The sequence below is a fragment of the Felis catus genome, chromosome E1 (genome assembly GCF_018350175.1).
Source record: "Felis catus isolate Fca126 chromosome E1, F.catus_Fca126_mat1.0, whole genome shotgun sequence".
Lineage (NCBI taxonomy): Eukaryota > Metazoa > Chordata > Mammalia > Carnivora > Felidae > Felis > Felis catus.
In genome coordinates, this window is record NC_058381.1 from 54,528,873 (window position 1) to 54,550,313 (window position 21,441).

The following is a 21,441-nucleotide window of genomic DNA, read 5'->3' on the forward strand; positions in this document are numbered from 1 at the left end:
TTACTTCTACTTATTGGCTATGTGACCGTGGGTAAGTCACTCAGCCATTCTGTGCCTCATTTTTTTCATCTGCAAAATGGAGTTAATAATAACGCTTGCCTTATAACGTTGTGAGGCCGACCAGAGAGGATGAACGTCAAATAAAGTAACACAGTGCCTTACACATTTAGGTGCCTTGTAAGCATCTGGTGATTATTAGTTAAAAATAATTACTATGTATGATTGTTAGAGAGGCAGTATGGCGGAGTGGATAAGAGCCAGACCCCCCGGGTTTGATTCCCGGCATGGTCCTTTTCTAGTTGTATGACCTTGGTTGACCTTGGGTGACAGGGCTGGGGAACCGGGGGCAAGTGAGACAACTCAGGTATAAACTTTAGGAAGACACCTCCCTGGCCTCCCCGAGTCCTGTCCCGGCTGAGCAAGCCAACTTGCGTCTCTTGTGTCACATGGTAAGACATGGAACCGTTGTCCATGTAGCAGACTGTTCCGGTGTTGTATAGAAAGAATAAACCTGAGCCTCACAGTGAACCTAGAGGGAAGAAGCAGCGAAGAACTTCCACTGATAAGGAAATAGAGGTGAAGAAAGAAGACTCTCTTGGGATTTTCTGGGCTTTCATTTGAGTGAGAAGCTGGGAATCAAATCAAAGGGGCCTTGAAGGCCGAGGTAAGAAGTTTGGTCTCGATTCTCCCCGGCGGCTCCGTTTCGGATAGAGTCGGCGGCTCCCGCTTAGGGAATCACATGCCGATGGCCCTCTTCCATATCCTGCTGTGGAGGCGATCTTGCTCTCTTTCTTCCCCCGCAGGCTCCATCCTGGCAGCAGAAGTGAAAAGAGAGGAGACAACCAGGGCGTTCCTATGCAGAGATCATAAAACATTCAGTTACTGGCTTCTCTCCAATCAGAAAAAGATAGTGTCCACTTTATTCTTAAAAAGGATAAAGCGTTCGTCTTCCCAGCAGCTACCAACCTGGGATTTAAACAGATTTGCATGGAACCCTCTCCTCCGCGGCGTCCTGGCAAACGTCTCCCGCTCCCCTGCTCTCTACGAAGGCCTGTATATCTTTTCTCTGGTCCTTCCCTGCTGAATTTTAAAGAGGGTTTTAGAGGGCATGGCATGACAAGGGTTCCTCAGAGCCTTCTAAATCATAACGCACAGGACCAAAGAGGCCTAGTCCTTTCCCCGAAATGATTTGCCCACCTTGATTCCCCGGCGCCCCAGCCACAGGCTCAGAAACCTCGCAAAACATGCGGAAACTTCCCATCCTCAATTTTTCCTCCCCAAGAAACGGCTCTTAATCTTTCTCTCCCTCCCCGGCTGTCTCCGCCCTTCTCCGTCTCCCCCTGCTCTCCATCATAAAATAATAAGGCAGACCCGCGCGCATCTAAATCCCTCGCAATAGCTGGAGAGGGGGCCAGCCAGACATATTTACTACTAAGTGGATGCAAATTCACTTACCGCTGATTTTCAAAGAAATGAGACGTCCCTGCCACAATATTGCTTTTCTCATCACCAAATGGGGCCTTCGCTTTGTAATTTGGCAAAGCTGTCAAAACAATCAGCTCTGGGTGGCTGGATGGTGTCTGTCTGGCGTCATCCCGGGAGATGGGTCTCACCAGCAGCCCCAGGCTCCTCCACTGAGAAATGTGAGGCGGTGAAGGGACATCGGGAAGGTGTGGGGCGATGGACGTAGAGCCCAGGGGCACAGGCACAGGTCAAAGCTGCCCCCCCCCCCCCAGCGTCCTCTGCAAAGGCAGTCCCAGGGACACAGGGTTCTGGACCCCCAGGGAGCCCCAAGGGACAAATACCCCCACACTCCCCCCACCCCGTGCACATGCTCCCGTGCTCCCGCGTCCTTGTCTGGGATTTCCCAGGGACGCCAACCACTGCAGCCCGTCCGTGGACTCCAGATCCAGAGCCTGTGAACGGTAGAAAACTCATCTGCGGCCTCAGGGAAGTCATTCGACCTACCCGGGCCTTGCTGGGATTCTCCATTAGTGGAAGGAGGCAGTGAGACAGCACTGCCCCATGTGCCTTCCATGGCTCCAGTTTCTGGTGCTGGACCCGGAAGCAAGTGCGTGATGGGGCTACCCTAGACAGGGGTGCCAGTCTCCCTGCAGCTGGTGGGCTAGTCTAGATCCTTTGGTTCCCAATGACAGAAAACCAACTCTAACACAAGCTAACGTGGCCCCAACGATCGGGAGGCTGGGTATGTTTGTTTTCTATCGCTGCTGTAACAAACTGCCTCGTTTTAGTGGCTTAAAACAACGCAAATGTGTTGTCTCACAGTTCTGGAGGTAGCTCAGAAGTCTGAAAGTGAGTTTATGTGGTTCAAATCAAGATGCCAGCCAGGCTCCGTTCCTTCTGGGAGCTCCGGGAAAGAAGTCATTCCCTGCCTGTTTTAGCTTCCAGAGAACATGCCCGAATTCCTTGGCTCATGGCCCCTTTCCAGCAATGGCGTCAGTTTAAGTTCTGTTTCTGTCATCACCTCTCCTTCTCGGACTCTGACCCTCCTGCCTCCCTTTTATAAAGACCCCTTGTGATTAGACCGAGCCCACCCGGGGAAGCCAGGATGATTTTTCCATCTCAAGATCCCGAACCTAATCATATTTATAATGTCCCTTTTGCCATGTAAGATAACATATTCACAGGTTTTCAGGATGAGGACATGAGCAATTTAGGGAGTGATTATTCTGTCTGCAGCACTGAGGAGTGGGCTTCAGGCATGGCTTGATCTAAGGGTTTGAACAGAATCATCAGGGTCTTTCCCTCAATTCGACCTCTGTACTCTGCTTCCTTTTGTGTTAGTCTGATTCTCTATGCCATTTAAAATAGCCTTCCTCCCATAGCCAAGGAAAGTGCAGCGTGTAGCCCTAAATCATGGTGTTTCAGATTAGTAGATGGTTTCAGAAAATATAATTTCTCACCTCCCTTCCATTTCTCCCTCCCCTAGTCCAATCTGCAGTTTCTATGTGGGTGCCCTGAATTAAGTAAGGACCCTGGGAAAGGAATAAAACCTCCTTGAGATGGCTGGATGGAACGTTGGTCACTGAACTTGGATATTAGGCATATACTTAAAAAAAAATCTTAACGTTTATTTATTTTTGAGAGAGAGAGAGACAGAGTGTGAGCAGGGGACAGGGAGAGAGAGAGGGAGACACAGAATCCGAAGCAGGCTCCAGGCTCCAAGCTGTCAGCACAGAGCCCGATACGGGGCTTGAACCCATGAGCAGCGAGAGATCACGACCTGAGCCGAAGTCAGAAGCTTAACCGACTGAGCCACCCAGGAGCCCCGGCATATACTTATTTTATATTCCAAGCTCGTGACGCTGGACACATCAGGTTCGAATTGCCCTAGCAGCAAAACTTGGTGATTATTTCCATCTTCTGAAGGCCAGACCAATCACATGGAGGCCAAGGGCAGATATCCCAGACAGGCTCAGCCCAGGGCTTTGACGTTTGGGGTCAAGCAGGGCCTGTAGCAGCCATAAGTCCCCCTTGGCCTCATCATGTGTTTATGACCTCGAGGCCAAGAGCTCCCCTCTCCCCGGAGCAGTACCATAATTAAGAGTAGTTTCCATCTTGCCAGACTCCAGGGACACTAGATACGTGAACACTTTGCTCAGAGAAGATGATGGAATTTAATATGTAGACACCCCCCCGCCACCTCCCCCACTTAAGTGTTGTGGCTCACGTGGTCCTGTCTCCAGGTTCGCCAGGGACAGGCCTGGTTTGTACCTGTTGATATAATCCTTAATAGCTCTCCCTTGGCTCTCCAAATGGGGCCCGTTTGAATGATAATGTTATGGTTTCCCCAGCGCTAGCAAGAGTGAAAAGAGTATATTTCCCCCTCCTTCTGTTCAGCTCAGCCCTCAGCCAGGTGGAGCCTCTGAGGCGGCAGCTCGGGAAGACCCCAAATCACACAGTTCCTTCTGCTGGAGTCAAAGCCAAGAAGGAAACAAGCCCTCCCTTTAGGTTGGAGGAGGGCGCGGAGAGCCTGTGACCTGGCCTTCTCTGTCTCACAGCCTCAGCCCAGTGCCCTGCGTCCCCCTAGGTCCTGTCTTCTCTCCTTTATTCACCCAGATCTGAGGGTAACAGCCCAGTTGCTCTAGGAAAAACACTTTGAAAAGTTTTCCTGCACTTATTTATATGAATGCATAATAATGCATAAATAATGTAAATGCATAAATAATGTCATATGCATGTGTGTGTGTGTGTGTGTGTGTGTGTACACTCTTACTTTCCTTTGCCTTGTTACCTCCATTTTCCTTTCCATCTCTCTCTTCTTTATCCACATAACCACGGGGAGATCCATGCTAATATCCCAGGAGGGGTCCTTCCACATTTTTCTTTTTTCTTTTTTTTTTTTAACGTTTATTTATTTTTGAGACAGAGAGAGACAGAGCATGAATGGAGGAGGGTCAGAGAGAGGGAGACACAGAATCTGAAACAGGCTCCAGGCTCTGAGCGGTCAGCACAGAGCCCGACGCGGGGCTCGAACTCACGGACCGCGAGATCATGACCTGAGCCGAAGTCGGCCACTTAACCGACTGAGCCACCCAGGCGCCCCACCACATTTTTCTTTAACATCATGTACACTAACCTGTGCATACATGCATATATGTATATAATGTTTCATGCACACACACATACATATACTTATTATAAGGGTACAGGTGGGCTTTTGTAGTTGTTTGTTTTACTGAATTATATGGTATTCAGTTTCTTGTGTCTCGCTTTTCTTACTCAGCAATGGCCCGGGGAAGTTGTAAAAATGCTCTGGTGTAGCTTCAGTGAATCGTTTTGCAACAGTGTGTAAATGTACTATAATTTATTCACTTGAATCTCTAGCAATGGGTATTCACTTTGTTTCCACCGGGGAATTTCCCAGCCACCAAAATATCCATGTGTTACACTCCAGCCTTAATGCCCCTGACTTGTATATGATGCAGAATCTTTAAAAGCGAGAGTCAATTTGAAGAGTTTAATCAGCCACCATTTTTTTTTCAAGATGTCGGACGGACCCACCAATCCAACTTCAGGCCTAGCTGGATGCTGCCCTCAGTCCCACATAAATGTAATCAAGAGCAGCCATTTCTATTCTCTCCTGTTTGCTCTCTGAGTGCAGTTCTGGATTGGGGAGGATGGGGGGGCCAGCCAAAGCAGATTCCCCACACAGCAACCACCTCGATGTACTAGGAAAGGCTCAGGTTCTTGGAATAGATGACCGGACCTCAAATTCTGGCTCCTCCGCTTATAAGTTGGGAGATGTGAGTAAATACTCATCTCTTCCAGCCCCAGTTTTCTCACCTTTAGAACAGGAGTCGTGAGACCAACCACGTAGAGGGTTAAGTGGGATTATGTGCACACAGGTCCTGGGGGAAGAAAGGCTTCCCCACTCACACATCATGAGTCATGGCGGGGCTTGAAGGGGAAAGTTCACATCCATCAGTAGTGATGCCCAAGGCGAACAGCGCTAGTCTGATCCGCAGACAGAAACAGGTTGTTTCCAGAGTAATTGGATGCCCTGTCTTTGTTTACAGAGCCACGTGTGCACCCAGGATGTTGAAGGCACTTGTTGTTGGTCAAGTCCAGAGCACTGGTGAGCCACAGGGAGAAAGGCAGGCCTGGAGGTGCCCTTGCTAGGAAGGGTCCAGAGAGGAGGTTAGCTGATGGAGAGCTGAGGGCTTGAGGTAGGTGCCCTGGGTTATGGGTGCAGGGGTAGCATTCCCTAAACCCTTCTGAGCTCTGGCCTCGGGCTCGGTGGGGCGGGAGCAGGGGGTAGACATTCCCCACCTGGCAACAGAGGTCTCTCCCTGTCCTTTCCATACACAACACCTCACACTTTCTAGACTCCCACCTGCTGGTCTACCCACGAAGAAAGCAGAAACTAGAGCCTAACACCACAGCGTCTTTGTGGGCTTAATGTGGGTGCATCGCCCCCCATTCAGATGTTGAAGCCCTAACCCTCCAGTGTGATGGTATTTGGAGGTGAGCCTTGGGGAGGTAATTAGGTTTAGATAGTCCTGAGGGTGGGGTCCTCGTGATGGGCGTCCTTATGCGAAGAGGAGGAGAGATGAGAGACCTTTCTCTCTCTCTGCCATGTGAGGACACAGCAAGAAGGCAGGTGTCGGAAAGCCAGGAGGCGAGCCTTCACCAGGAACCGAATATACCGGCATCTCGATGTTAGACTTTCCCGGTCTCCGGAGCTGTGGTTTAAGCCCCTGGTATCTTGTTACGGCAGCTGGAGCTGACTGAGGCAGCACCCATGCCTTTCTGTTTAGGACGCTGGAAGAAAAGACCAACAGAATGTGTTTAACATGTCTGGCCCCCGAAAGTGTGTCCCATAGCCAATACCAAGACCCTTGCCTCCATGCACCGTCATGCTCCCAGGGGACGGTGACCAGCACTATGGAGAAGCATCTAGCAAGTCGGTGGGGGAGAGAGCCCACCAAAAATTCTTAACGTCTCTGGAAAGGGTGAGAGCAGAGGATGACTTAGGCTGAAAAACCAGAGACTTCCCTCTGCCCCCACAACTTCCCATTACTTAGGGCCAGATTTTGGCTTCAAACCAGACCCCAAGGAGCTACCCAAGACCTCTGAAAAAGCACAAGGATTCCAATTCCCTTCATCCCCAGCAGCCTTCTCTGAGTCACCAAATGCCCCCCCTCCAGCATCTGCCAAGCCATCACTCACCACCCCTCCCCCACCCCAGACACCGCCCAGATCCTAGTGACGGTCTTTCTTGGGGACAATTTGCCCAGGACTCCGACATACTCATTTGTACCTTCCTTGGTGCCAAGCATGGTGTCTCGCACACAGAGGATGCTTTATATGTATTTGATGAGTCATTGATTAGAAATGATAGGATGGTCAATACCAGCAGAGGGAGGGGACACTGGGAGCCAGCAGGTGCCTGAATTGGAGGAAAAGGTGAAGCCCCATTCCCAGGCAGAGCTTGAGTCTAGAACCCAGAGTCCCCACCAGGGAGGTGGGAGCCATTGTTAACAATTACTCAGACCTGGGTTTCATTCATTCATTAAAATCTTCAAAATGGGAGTTGTGTTAATGGCCAGGCATGCTGTTCTTTCCCCTCCAGGTAAGAAGATTTATTGCCCAAACTTACATTTTATCGCGCACAACCGAATAAAAATGATCGATTTCCCTGCCCGCCTTACAGCATCCTTCCACAGTTATTAAAGTCTCTAAAAATGTTTTTTTTTTAAAAAAAGGTTAAAAGAAAGAGAAGTGGAGAGAGAAGAAACCAAAAGGAGACAGAGAAACGCCGGATTGCTGAGGGCTATCCATCTTGTCAGCTCGGGACCGCATAACCTTGATGTCACTATATTTTCTGCTCATATCCAAATTTACAATTTGCCAGCCAAGGAGATGGAAATGCCAAACCTCCGCCTTGGAGGTGAATGCCAGGAGGTTCTTAAAGGGCCCAAGAGAAGGGAGGACCCCCGCTCTGAAAACCGTATAAGACAGCGAACCTGTCCCTGAGCCTTTAGCAATTTTCTCCAAGTTGGGAAAGCCCAGCCTCCCAGGGCGAGGACGGGGATTTCACTCCAGGGCCCCAAATGCATTCATCCAAGAGTCCCATATGTGCTCTGTCCCCCTGATGGACAAGCAGATCTGTGGCCCACCTGAGCAGCCGTGGCAGGCTGGAAATTCGCCGCTCAGGTTAGGAGATGTGATGGCGGAAGAAGGTGTGAAGCATAGTGTGCGGGAGGCGTTTAACCCACAGGAAAGCTGCACACAAGCCCAGCAAAAGTGCCAGTTTGCACACAAACAGGGTGGGCTATTACACATCATTCATCTGTTTGTTCTAGTAGGTCCCCAAGAACCTTCTCTCCGCTGTTTTGGTAATTTAATTTTACTAAATACCAAGTAATACAATTGTATATCACCCATTCGCAAACATATTGTGAATTCCTTCAGGACAAGAATAAGGTCTCTCTCTCTCTCTCTCTCTCTCTCTCTCTCTCTCTCTCATGCACACACACACACACACACACACTGGGTGCTTTCTACAGGGGTCTGTTGCAGCTTATTCAGAGTGGTAAAACCCTGTTTTAAAACATAATTCAGAATTTATTATTCGTTACTAGATCAGTCTGGCCTTTTTCCAAATTAGTGCTAATTAGTCAGTCTTCCTGGACTTGTTTCTAGGCGAACGGGGACATCTGTCCTTTGCTGAGACCTCAGTTCCTCCTCAGGCAATTCCATCCTGAGTCCTGAGGGGTGCCGACACCCCAGGCGAGGCCGTGGGCCTCCGCAGCAGCACTGGGGGGTGCCCTCCCTGGAAGGCTCCCTCCATTGTCCCGGGTTTTCCCGGTGCGTGGGAGTCTGGAGTCCTGTCGGGGAGCACTTTCCCAGCGTGGCCTGGAAGATAGCCATAAATCTGTCTCGGGCCATTTGACTCAGGCCCTCAATGCCAAGCTTAACAGGCACTTCCATCGGCCCTGATGCGCCAACGATCTATAAGCCATTAACCAGGCAGTATTAGACCTCCCAGCTCGGCCTCCTCTGTGGGAGCACACGCAGAGAAGGAGGGAAGGAGAGAGAGAGAGGGGAGGGCTGCCTGGACCGCAACCGCTAAACCTTCCCTGGGCCCATTAGGGCTGCAAAATCATGCAGCACCTGCCCAGCCAGGTCCTACTCTAGACCTGAGTGTAAGACAGGGACCCAGCCCAGCAGAGAGAGGCCACAGCTGGCCGATGGCGGGGGGGGGGGGGGGGGGGGGGGCGGGCGGTCAGGACAGCGATTCAGACTTAGAGAGCCACCAATCTCACTTCTGCTCTTTCTGCTATGTCTTCTAGAAGGTGCACTGCCAGAGTTGGCTGCACCTGTCCTCAGGCAGTAGGCCTTGACCCCTCACTCCGAGTCCGAAAGCTCCCCCAGAGCCCACGCCCTGGGGCGTCCCATCCTGAATGCCAGATCCCCCCTTTCCTATAAGAAGAGGTGGCTGGTGTGCTCGCTTCGACAGCACATATACTAACATTGGAACAACACGGAGAAGATTCGCGCGGCCCCTGCACAAGGGTGACACGCATATTCGTGAAGCTTCCATGTTTTTAAGCAAAACTAATATAAAAACAGGGAAGGGGACAAAAACATAAGAGACTCTTAAATATGGAGAACAAACAGAAGGTTGCTAGGGGGGGTGTGGAAGGGGGGAGAGGCTGAATGGATAAGGGGCATTAAGGAATCTACTCCTAAAATCGTTGCTGCACTATATGCTAACTAACTTGGATGTAAATTAAAACAATAAATTAAGGGAAACCAATGTGACAATAAACTTCATATATTGAAAAAAAATAAAAAAATAAAAACAATAAATTAAGTAAAAATTAAAAAAAATAGACGGCTGGTGGTCATAGTAAGGGCTAACAACTGTTTGCGCTCCCCAAGAATCAGGTGCTAGCCTCAGCCCATCACACACACACACACACACACACACAGCCCCTCTGTCACCACTGCAACCCCAAGAGACAGCTGCTGTTCTCAGCCCCGCCGCTCAGGTCGGGGAGCAGAGGCACAGAGCTGTTAAGAAGCCTTCCCGGGGCACACAGCTGGAAGGCAGCATGCGGATTTTAACCAGACCGCTTGGCTACGGGACCTGTGCCCTTCTTGGTGGCTCTGTTGACTGCCTGTCAAAGTGGCTGGGAGGCCACCATCAAAACACAGTGGAGACAGCCCAACTTAAGGTTGGCAAAAGAGTCATGCGTCCCAGGTGGCCGCCACTGAACTGGTAGGACTGACCCCCCAGCCCGTAAAGCGAGGGAGAGCAGTTTACCTAAACAGTCCTGGCTCAGGCCAGAGAGACTGAAAATTGCATCTTCTATTCCTTCTAGAAACAGGACTGTCTAAGTTGTTTCCATCATCAGAGCCTCTTAGCCCATCCATGTTTTTAGGTCCAAGATCTCCTCGTTCTGAGGTTCTTATGACAAGAGCCTATGCCAGCTGGCTGTGCTGAAGGGACTGGTCTCCAGGGTCCCCTCACATGGCAGATGTCCCTTCATACACAGGAGGGACAAGATAGGACAGGATGAGATGGGAAAGGAAATGGATGAGTAGTGTCTTTTTAGCTAAATTATCCATATGTTCCAAAGTCCTGACTTTCCAAAAACTTATGGATAATTGATCATTAAAAAAGAAACAACCAGGGGAGGCTGGGTGGTTCAGTCGGTGGGGCGTCCGACTGGGGCTCAGGTCATGATCTCCCAGTTCTTGCGTTCGAGCCCTGCATTGGGCTCTGCGCTGACAGCTGGAGGCTGGAGCCTGCTTCGGAGTCTGTGTCTCCCTCTCTCCCTGCTCCTCCCCCACTCGTGCTCTGTCTCTCTCTCTCTCTCTCTCTCTCAAAAATAAATAAATAAACATTAAAAAAATTCTAAATAAGGAAGAAATATCCATACCACCCCAACACCTACCAGATAACAATGTGTGTAATAGCCTGTGGTCCAGTGCTGTTCGCCCAGGATTGAGAAAGTTCCATTACACGTGTATTAGTCAGCTCACGCTGCTGTAACAAAATACCACCAATGGGGGCTTAAACCACAGACATTCATCTCTCACTGCTCTGGAGGCTGGGAAGTCCAAGATCAAGGTGCCGGCAGACTCAGGTCCTGGTGAGGGCTCTCCTCTTGACTTGCCTTCTTGCTGTCTCCTCTCAGAAGGGGACCAATCCCATCATGGGGACCCCACCCTCATGACCATCTAAACCTAACTACCTCCAAAGGCCCACCTCCAAATACTTCATCGTAGCGGGGGTGAGGGATTCAACATATGGATTTTTAAGGGGACACAAACATAGGCTCTAGAGGCCTCTCTCTGTGTTCCGCTTCCCCGCTGTGGGCCCCAACCTACCTGGATTACCCCACTTATGGCCCATCTCAAAACCCCCTTCTCCCAGGAAGCTTCCCCTGACTACATCTTCCCTTTCTCTGATTCCCAGCTCTAGTTAGAATGTGTCACCCAGTTGAACACCTGCTTCTGTACAATGCTGTATTGATCTTTAATCTTGCAATCCAGATATGGAGCTCACAAGCCTACGTTCCTGCCCTGTGGCCATCCTGAATGACTTTAATTTTTTAATGATGAAGAAACAGACTCGCAAAGAACCATAGAGTATTAACCCCTCATCTTACAAATTTGAAAACAGAGGCTCTCAGAAGTTATGGGGCATGGCCTAATGTCATGTGGCCAGGACAGCCAGAGCTCAGAAGCCTGGTATCTTGGTGTCTTTGCTTGAGTTCTAAAAGCAGACATACGGGCAAAGATTGGAGTGCAAGTAGTTGATTTGGGGGGTGGGCCCAGGAAGCACGGGAGAGAGCGGAGAGGCAAGAGGGAAGGGAGGAAAGCTAATTAAGGGGGTGTTAATGAGTGAGCAGGTTACCACTGTGGGCAACGGGGGCTCCATGTCTAGGGGTCTCCAAGAGGCGGCAAAACACAAGAGGGCTCAAGGTTGAAAGCCCCACTTAGGGATTTAACTCCCAGCACCTCCTCTTGACTTGGGGGCCAAAGAGGGTGGGCTGAAGAGGGAGGGGCAGGCCACCCGCCATGGTCAGTAACACTGGCAAATTCATGGGTGTAAAACTGCTACCCCGATTTCCTTCCCTGTGTCTGGTTCTCTGCTGGGCACTAGTCTCTGCCCCAAAACATCAGATGAAAAGATATGACCCCCTGATCCATTCCCAGACCCCAGGGATACACATTGTCCCAGGGGCTTTGAAAGAGCACAAGGGGAAAATGGAACATCCAAGGATGTTTGGGAGACGCGTCATCACATGGGTGTGAGATGGCCCCTGACACATTTGCCTGGCTTCCTGCCACGGAACCCTCTTCCCGGGAACCTCCTGTGTAGGGGGCTCATATTAAGCACTGTGCCGGGGTTAAGCAGACCCCATCCCGACCTTCCGCACTCCCAGGGTGGGTGGGCTATGGCCGCAGGGAGCTGACGGGCCAGCGCGGTGAGTGACAACCTATGTGCATGCCTCTTACAGTAGATCCGTGAGCACCGGGCACAGAAGGGCATGAGAAGGAAACACGGAGGGCGTCTGGGTGGCTCAGTTGGTTAAACGTCTGACTCTTGGTTTTGGCTCAGGTCATGATCTCACCATTTGTGGGTTTGAGCCCCGGGCCGGGCTCTGTGCAAACAGTGGGGAGCCTGCTTGGGACTCTCTGTCCCTCCCTTTCTCTCTCTCTCTCTCTCTCTCTCTCTCTCTCTCTCTCTGCCTCTCCCCCACTCATTGCCAATCTCCACCACTACCACCCCCACCTCTCAAAATAAATAAACATTAAAAAAATAAAAAGGAGGAAACGTGGGCCATAACTTCATCTGTGTTTCACAAAACTCCCAGCTCTTCTCCCAGGCACATTATATTCTGAGTTTATGAGGCAAAGGTAATTGTCATTTTCCCCTCTTGTCCTAGAAGCCAAGCTCACCGCGGCTGGTGAATATGGGCCTCCGCATTAGACTGGCCTCCTTGAATGGTATGGCCCTTGCATAGCTCCTCCCCTTCCAAACAGGCACAGGGAAAGCCCCAGAACAGGAGTCAGCAAACTCAGAGTCTAGCCTCCTCTCTGCCTCTAACCGTCTCCACACACACCTTGTGACATGTCCCTTTCTAGGCCTTCTTTTTCTCATCTGCAACCCAGGGATGTTGGATGGATCCATTGATAAGGACCTTTTCAGCACTGGCGTTCTGTGTCTTGATTGTAAAGGGCCCCCAGGGACACTGAGCCCCTGGTCCAGAGAAACTACTGACCCCTGGATGGACAACACACTTCTCAGTGCCTTCTCCCTTATTCAACCTTCTCCATCAAGGACACACGGTCCTCAGCATCCCAAGACACCGCCTGCTATGCTGATATGCCAGGTCTGGCGGGGCAAGTAAGCGGGGACAGGAGAGTGGCGATGGCTCCCTGCTTTGCCCTTCCCACGACAGGGCTCAGAGTCTCGGAGCAGAGCCACCTCAATGGCCTGGCACGTATGAACCCCCTTCGCTGAGGTGGCATAGCCAACATCCTACCCTCTACTCCCACCTCTGGCTCTGCTTATATCCACACCGACAGCCGTGCTGCACACAAACCTGTGTACCCAGTGGATTTGGGATGGGAGAAAAGAAAGCCAGGAGGGGTGGTTTCCTGGCTCCCCCTTCACCTATGGTCCCGTGGGGAACAGTGTGTTGGGATTTGGAGGGTTTTCTGACTGGGCTCCACTCCCCAACACTCCCAGAGAGTAGCCTCAACACAAAAGCTTTCTGGGACATGGCCCCCCACCACCGGCCACCTGGCCTTTGAAGACACAGCTCAGATGTCCAGCTGGGTGAAGGACCTTTCCAGGGGAACAGCACTGAGCCAAGCCCCCCCCCCCAGAAGCCCAGGCCAGCCTCTAATAAGGGGCCATTCCTTTTACATCTGGCAGTATTTGATCTTTATTTGCTCAGATCGCGAAGCCTGTTTACAGGGCTTTCTTTTGCAAAGCGCATCACAAACTTCTCACCGGCTAGGGCTCTCCAGCATCACGGCCAAGTGAGTGATTATCACTGTACCCTCAGTGGGGAGACTGGGGCTCCAGGAACAGAAGAGACTGCGTCCATTTCAGGTAGTCCCTCAATTTGGGGGTCAGGGAGAGAATCTGCCGTGGGGTCGTAGGGTGGTGGAGCCGGGAAGCGGGGCAGTGCCTCCTTGGGACCTGGGGCACACCTACTGTTTTCAAAAACTATGGAACGGGAGAAAGAAAAGAACAGAATGGGGGCGGGGAGACCCCCATGGCTCAGACCGCCCTCTCCGGCAATCTCCTGCAGCTGCGCATCCGGTCACCTCCTTCCCAGCACCTTCCTCTCGCGCCAACATTCAATCATCTTTTCCTATTCACTCCGTCTCTTCCATTTTTATCTTCCGCTGCCCGTGGAAATTGGTGTGAAATAAAAAGGCAACTCTGCCTACAGATGTAATCAATTGATTTGGCAGGTAGCCCGTGGACACCTAGGAAGGGGAGAGCCAATTTCCAGGGTGGATACTCCCTCCTGCATTTTCTCTCTCTACCTCCTCCCTCCCTGCCTCTGGGTCCCCCCTCCTTTTATTTTTCTGTCTCCTTCTTTTTGGCCTTGCTTTGATCTTGTTATTTCCCGCTTTGCATTTAATGGAAATAAACCAGCCTATGGCTGTCCCCCACCTTTCCTTATTATTATTTTGTTGTATGAAAGGCAGTGGAGGGAAGGCGTCCCTGTCTCACCTGCTGCTTCCGCAGGAGAGGCTCAGCTCCCAGGGGCCTTGTCACTCGTTCTGGAGAAGTGGGACCAGCTTTGAGATCGTAAGGGATTCCAGCCTCCTAAGCCCTCCCAGAGACTCCCAGATCGGAGAAAAGACTGTAAAATCAGTCCCAGGATGAATATCTCCCTACCCTCCAGGAAAGGAGAAAATGCCCCATTCTGGGCCCTTGTATATTTTCACTCCGGAATTCATTTATTTATTAAGCATGATCATGGGGGGGGGGGGGTGTAGAAATTAACAAAACCAATCATAAATCCTTCCCCAGTGCATCAGCTGGCACAGAGTAGGTGCTCAATGAATGGTGGTCACTGTGGGTCCCTATTATCCTGAAAGTCTCTATTACGGTGCAATAATTATTCATTTCCTCCCTCCTGGAGGCCAGAGAGACTAACTTTGTATGATATCTGGTCTTTGTGGTTGTTTTAATATGAGAAAGAATGGACGAGTGAAACCCAAATCCTCACTCCAGTGCAATCTCTATTAGAAGACCTTCATTAAACACACATAAATGTATAATTAAAAATTTGTGATAAGTGGTATGAAGAGAAACCAGAGGGTGCTACAAGAAGGACTTAATTTAGAAAGGTGGGGGAGGGGGATCTGTGGGAGCCAGCATCTTAAAAAAAAAAGGCGTAATTTAATCCAGTGGTTCTCAAAGTAGGGTCCCCACAGCAGCAACAGCAGCGGCAAGGAACTTGTTAGAAAGCAAATTCTCGGGCCACCCCAGAACGGCTGAATCAGAAACTCTGGGGACAAGGCCTAACTACTGAAGCTCTGCAGGTGAGTCTGACACTTCCTTAAGTGTGAGAATGGCTGATGTCAGCTGAGGCGGGAGGGTTAATGGAAGCTGGCACAGGATGGGGAGAAAGAAGACTTTCCAGGCAAAGAGAATAGCATGTGCCAAGGCCCTGAGGCAGGAAAGTCCACGGTGTGGCTGGTGTGTAGTGAGGGACCGAGAGAGAGGGGTTGGAGAGGTGGACTTTGCAGGATCTTAGAGATCACTGTTGCCAGTGTGGGTTTTCTCCTGAGTCCAACCAGGATCCCCTGAAGGGCTGTGAACAGAGCAACAAGGCTATAAAATGTCAATGTCATAGAATCCTGTTTATAACCGTCCTGGGTGGGGGGAGGGTCAAGGTTTAAACAAACAACCCCCCATAACCTAGCTCCCAGATGCTCCGACTGCTTCCCAGGGTCTCTGGCCCCTTCCCTGGACACGCTTGCCCCCGGTGGACCGGACCCTTCTCAGCCCAAGGAAACAACAACTTTGTGGGGTTGCCGGGAGTGGTGCGGGAGGTCTAGGAGGAAGCCTCTTTTTATTCTATGCCTTTTGACACCAAATAGGGTTTTCTAACTATCCGCATATATTGTTTTTATCTTTTTAAAAATGTCAAAGGGAGGTACGCAACGTGTGGGATTATAGGTTGTTTTGGTATTTTTTTAATGTTTATTTATTTTTGAGAGAGACAGAACATGAGTGGGGGAGGGGCAGAGAGAGAGGGAGACACAGAATCCGACAGGCTCCAGGCTCTGACGGCTCAGAACCCCACGCGGGGCACGAACTCACCAACCGAGAGATCACGACCTGAGCCAAAGTTGGATGCTTAACCCACTGAGCCACCCAGCTGCCCCTCTGCTCTACAATTTCTTGAATTCTACGAAATAAAAGCAAACCAAATTTTAGAAAGCCAGTAGTTACCAAATACTGTTATGGGTCGGGTGCTTTGGTGAGTGGACGCTTCGTTCCCTCGCCAAGTATTTACCGAGCACCTGCTATGCTCCAAGCACCGTGGGGACCTGGCAAAGAGGGGGAAAGGACCCCATGTTGCCTCCATGGAGCTTCCACTCTAATGGCAGTAATCAGATCAAGAAACAAATTTAAAAATTAAAACATGTGTCACCGTTTGCATGGGCAGGCGAACAGGGTGTGTGGCTGGGGCCGGGCTGAGTGAAGACCCAGGAGGGAGATGAGAGAATCTGGGAGTGTGTAGGTGGAGGAGGGGAGGGAGAGAAGCAGGGGGCCGGGGAAGGAGGGCTCTGGGGCAGTCTGGGTGGGCCGGTGCAGGGGAGAGAGCAAGGGCACGGTCCCGCCAGACAGGCTCTGAAGCGAGGCGCCCGCGGGGTCTGGTGCTGGACTGGACAAGGGAGAAAAGACAAGAGCCTCAAAGGTGGCAGCGGTTTTGGACCCGAGAAAGTGGATAGAATTGCCACTGATTGAGATGAAGTTTGAAGACCGGGGGACAAGTGGGTTTTGGGTGGGGAAGGGGGAGCTGGTTGATTCGGCTCGGAACGTGCGAAATTTGAGATGCTACGCCGTGAGTTTTGGTCCTCCCGGGGACGGACTCCAGGACAGGACTGGCCGAGCGCGAGGCTTGCAGAAACGCCAGTGAGGGATAAGGGACAAGGAGGGCCCTCAGCCTGAGACACAGGCCTGGCACTTTTGAAAGGCGACAGGGAAGGAAGAAAGCCTGGGGAGGAAGGCCCTCCAGCCACAGCACGGTTATGAGAATGTTCTCACCAGACCAGTGGCGAGGTGGGGGTGGGGGGCCCTTGAGCCAAAACGTCCCACCAGGGATGCCCACATCCCACGGGGACAGGCCTGCACCATACCCTCTCTCTCCCTCCCCACCAGGCTCAGGCCCCGGCTGGGAGGAGCCCATGGGACGCACGGCCCCGGGGGTACCACGGTGCGGGGCCCAGCGGATGTCAGCCACGGTGCTCCCACAACCAGAGGGGTGACTGGAACGTTCTCACGGCCCCCCACAGCCTATTAGATGTGGAAGCGGAGATAGCGAGTAGGCAGTTGGATATATGAGTCTAGAGTTCAACGTGAGGTCCAAGCTGGAGATAAAATTTTAAGAGTCTTCAGCTTATAAATGGTATTTAAAGGCACGAGATGGATGAGAGAGTGTGTGGCTGGAGAGATGTGTGGGCCAAGGACTAAGCCCGGAGGGGCACCTGCATTTAAGAGGTGGCGGGGGGGGGGGGTGTTGGGTGACAGGGAGGCGGGAGGGAAGGCAGAGCCCGTGGGGTCCTGGAAGCCAAGGAAAGGAACTATTACAAGCAGAAGAGACCACCCCCGTTCAGAATACAAGCAGTCACCGTTTGCTAAGCATCCTTTGCGGGCCGGGCACTCGGCCAGGACTTTCTGTGCATCCTCCCCTGCGCTGGGTGTTGCAGCGAGCCGCCCACCTTTCCCCGGGGGCCGACACTCCCACCCCCAGTTGCTGGAAGTGTTGACTGCCGACACCCAAGCTTTCACCCCCTCCCCAGGGACTGGGTGACGCCGGGGGGTTGGAGGCTTAGCCTCCTGGGTAGGATGCTCCGAGCCCAGGCTGCCAGTGATAGGTGGCTTCTCCATCAGAGCAAGGATCACTGACGGTCCCAGGCTGGGGGAGGAGGTAGGGGATGATACGTCTTCTAGAATCTTCTGAGTGCTTCGGTTGGAAAGAGGAAACCCACAGACTCTCTGGCCACACTGTTCTAAGTTGTGACCCGCTTCACCCCCTCGACAGTCCTTACCCTCCTTCTCCACCAACTCTCCCTCCTTACAGAACACGCCAGACTTCCAGACACAAGAGTGACCGAACCCTGGGCTAGGACTTAGAGTCTAGGAGCTCCGTCTTCTCATCTGTAAGATGGGAAGCCAGCCACGGCACCACCAGTCCAGAGGGTGCCGGGAGAAGGGGAACCCACTGAACCCCCAGGAGGAGAATAAGACAAGCCCACTTTAGACGGATTACTGCCCTGAAAGTAAAAGGTGTGAGGGCTGGCCAGGTGGGGCCCAAAGGAGAATCAGGCAGTTCCTACCGGGGGAGAGAGCTTGTCACCCAGAGAACATGAACACTGGGTTGCATCACAGAGTGACGCTCGTCAGCTAGTTGAGCGCAGGCAGGACCCCTACGTTCGAGACGCCCCTGGACACAAGGTAGCCTCTCTTGGTGTAAGCCCAGAGGGTCTCCTGGAGGAAGCGAGGTTCCAGACTTGTTGGAAAGGCTAGATAGCGCCAGGCTGGGGCGCCTGAGTGGCTCAGTGGGTTAAGCATCCGACTCTCAATTTCGGCTCAGGTCATGATCTCGCAGTTTGTGGGGTCGAACCCCGCGTTGGGGATTCTCTTTCTCTCCTGTCTCTCTGTCCCACCTTCTGTGTGCTCTTCCTCTCCCTCTCTAAATACACACTTAAAAACTTTTTTAAAAAAGAAGTGCCATTTCAGTCATTGTGGTCCAGTGACGCAGGGAGGTCCTAATTCCACCATTTTCCTTTGTGGCCTCAGCCAAGGTGCAAAACCTCCCAGAAGCTCAGTGTCGTTATGTGTGAAATGGGAAGCTGGAGAAAGATTATGTGTCTGAAAATGTTCTGTAAGCGGTGATTCCCGGGCTTTGAGACTCCATCGATGAGGGAAATTTCCAAAAATCTGGGGCCGACATAAGATTTCGACTTTCTATTCCGCCAGGTAAGGACCCTAACACACAAACAAACAAACAAGTCTCTGTCGTCTCTATGGTATCAACGAAGAGCAAACAGGCTTGACAGCAGAAATGAAGGAAGGCCAGAAGCTTCAAATAAAAGTCCTTGAAAAGAATTTTTTAGGGGCACCTGGGTGGCGCAGTCGGTTGAGCGGCGTCCGACTTCAGCCAGGTCACGATCTCACCGTCCAGGAGTTCGAGCCCCGCGTCGGGCTCTGGGCTGATGGCTCAGAGCCTGGAGCCTGTTTCCGATTCTGTGTCTCCCTCTCTCTCTGCCCCTCCCCCGTTCATGCTCTGTCTCTCTCTGTCCCAAAAATAAATAAACGTTGAAAAAAAAAAATTAAAAAAAAAAAAAAAAGAATTTTTTAACTAGGGGCTCCTGGGTGGCTCAGTCGGTTAAGCATCCGACTTCGGCTCAGGTCATGATCTCGCGGTTTGTGAGTTCGAGCCCCTCGTCGGGTTCTGTGCTGACAGCTCGGAGCCTGGAGCCTGCTTCGGATTCTGTGTCTCCCTCTCTCTCTCTCTCTCTCTCTCTGCCCCTCTCCCGCTCACGCTCTGTCTCTCAAAAATAAATAAATGTTAAAAAAATTTAACTATAATATAAAAATAAGGAGGAGGACAAAACATAAGGGACTCTTAAATACAGAGAACAAACTGAGGGTCACTGGAGAGGTTGGGGGTGGGGGGTTGAGGGGGTGGGCCAAATGGGCAAGGGGCATTAAGGGGGGCACTTGTTGGGATGAGCAACAGGTGTTATACGGAGGGGGTGAGCCACTGGAATCTACTCCTGAAATCATTACTGCACTATATGCTATCTTGGATGTAAATTTAAAAATAAATAAGTACATAAATACATAAAATTAAAAAAAATTCTTTAACTTAGGAGTCAAAAAATTAACTTAGAAGAAACCTCAGCGGCTTGTCCTTTGTTTTTCCCCCTTTGCCGATGAGCAAGGAAGTTTTTCTCTGAGAACATTGGGGGTTGATAAACACAGAAAGCTGCCTGTAACTCCGCGGGAGGCCCAGATCCCAGGGGCTACGGGTCAGACTCACCCCACCCGATCCCCATGCGGGGCACCCCAGAGGGAAGCCTGCTGAATACAGTCCCCTCCCCTGTGGGGGGCAGTGCGCAGAGGAGGATGCTTCTCTCAGTGAGAGGATTCAGGCCAAGGCAAGTCAGGACCTCAGTAGCAGCGGTAATAACGCAGCCGACGTGTGTGATCTGCCGCCGGCTGAGCGCTGACCCGAGGGCCTCCTGAACGTGAAGCTCCGGGTCGCTCACAACAGCCCCGGAGGAAGGAAATCATTATCATCCCTGCTTTACAGCTGGGGAAACTGAGGCATGGCAAAGTTCGGTCACTTGCTTGACTCTCATGGGCAGTGAGTGGCAAAGCCAGGGTACTAACTCAGCCAGCCTGGTTGCACTTTGTGCCCTTAAATACGTCACTGCGTGGCCAAAAGAGAGAGAGACAGAGACAGAGAGACAGAGAGAGGAGAGAGGGAGAGGGAGGGAGAGAGAGACAGAGGGAGGAAAAGACAGAGACACAGAGAGAGGGAGAGAGACAGAGACAGAGCAACAAAGGGAGGGAGAGAGAGACAGAGGGAGAAAAAGACAGAGACAGAGAGGGAGAGAGACAGAAAGAGAGACAGAGACAGGGACAGAGAGAAACAGACAGAGAGGGAGAGAGGGAGAGGGAGGGAGAGGCAGAAAGAGACAGAGGGAGAGAGAAGGTAGGTGGGCAGGGAGAGGAACAGGTTGATCTCCTGGTGCCAAGAGGCAGACTTCCAACAAAACCACCCACCAAACCCGAATGTTCAGACGCTGGCACGTCAGGTCCCAGCAAAGCTGCCTTCCTGTATGAGCTTCCCGCTCTAGTGACTTGAACGGTGACCTCCAGAAAGGCGTGTCCCAGTCCTAAAGCCCCCTCCCCCCGAACCCATGAAGGCGGCTTATTTGGAAAAGGGGACTCTGCATTAGGCAAAGATCTGGAGCTGAGATCAGCCTGGATTTAGGGTGGCCCCAGATCCCGTGAAGGGTGTCCTCACAAGAAGGCAGAACAGGGGCAGGCAGCGACCGGCAGAGACACACGGAGGTGGGGGAGGCCCTGCGAAGACCGAGGCAGAGACTGGAGGGCGGCTTCTCCAAGCCAAGGGACAGCAGGGTTGCCAGCAGCCGCCAGAAGCCAGGAGAGAGGCCTGGACCAGACTCGCCCTCAAGGCCTCCAGGGGGAGCCTCCCCCCCCCCCCCCCGCCGACGCCCAGCTTTGGGAGACCATCAGCTTCAGTTATTTTAGGCGCCCCCCCCCCCGGGCCCATTGGCGCTGCTTCACCAGAGCAGCCCGGGAATCCACTACGCCCCCTTCCACTTCCTCCTGGTCACCCCCCACCCCCGTCAGGGACCCGGAGACTTCTGCCTCCCCCCCTCTGCTCACGCCCATCCCCACCGAATCCATCCTCAGAATGCGAGTCCCGAGGTCCCCATAGCAACGGCTCGGAAGCCAGAACCCAGGATTACCAGTGTGGATCAGCCCACGAGATAGCTTCGAGGTGGGGGGCCGGAGGGGTCCGCTGGGAAAACAGCAAAGAGAAGGCCACGCCCGAGTGACAACTCCCCTGCGGTTGAGAGCAGCTGCTCTCTAAGAAAACAAAGCGCGGTGAAAAGTCCCCCTCTCCCGGATGAATAATCTGCGGGTACGGAAGC

The 21,441-nt window shown here is 52.0% G+C and overlaps 1 non-coding gene across 1 annotated transcript; it reads left to right on the forward strand.

Moving 5' to 3' along the window:
* Positions 1–8,970: 8,970 nt before the first annotated feature.
* On the forward strand, positions 8,971–9,077 carry LOC111557971. Its single transcript, XR_002738369.1, has one exon. It is a non-coding gene; the product is annotated as a U6 spliceosomal RNA (small nuclear RNA).
* Positions 9,078–21,441: the final 12,364 nt, after the last annotated feature.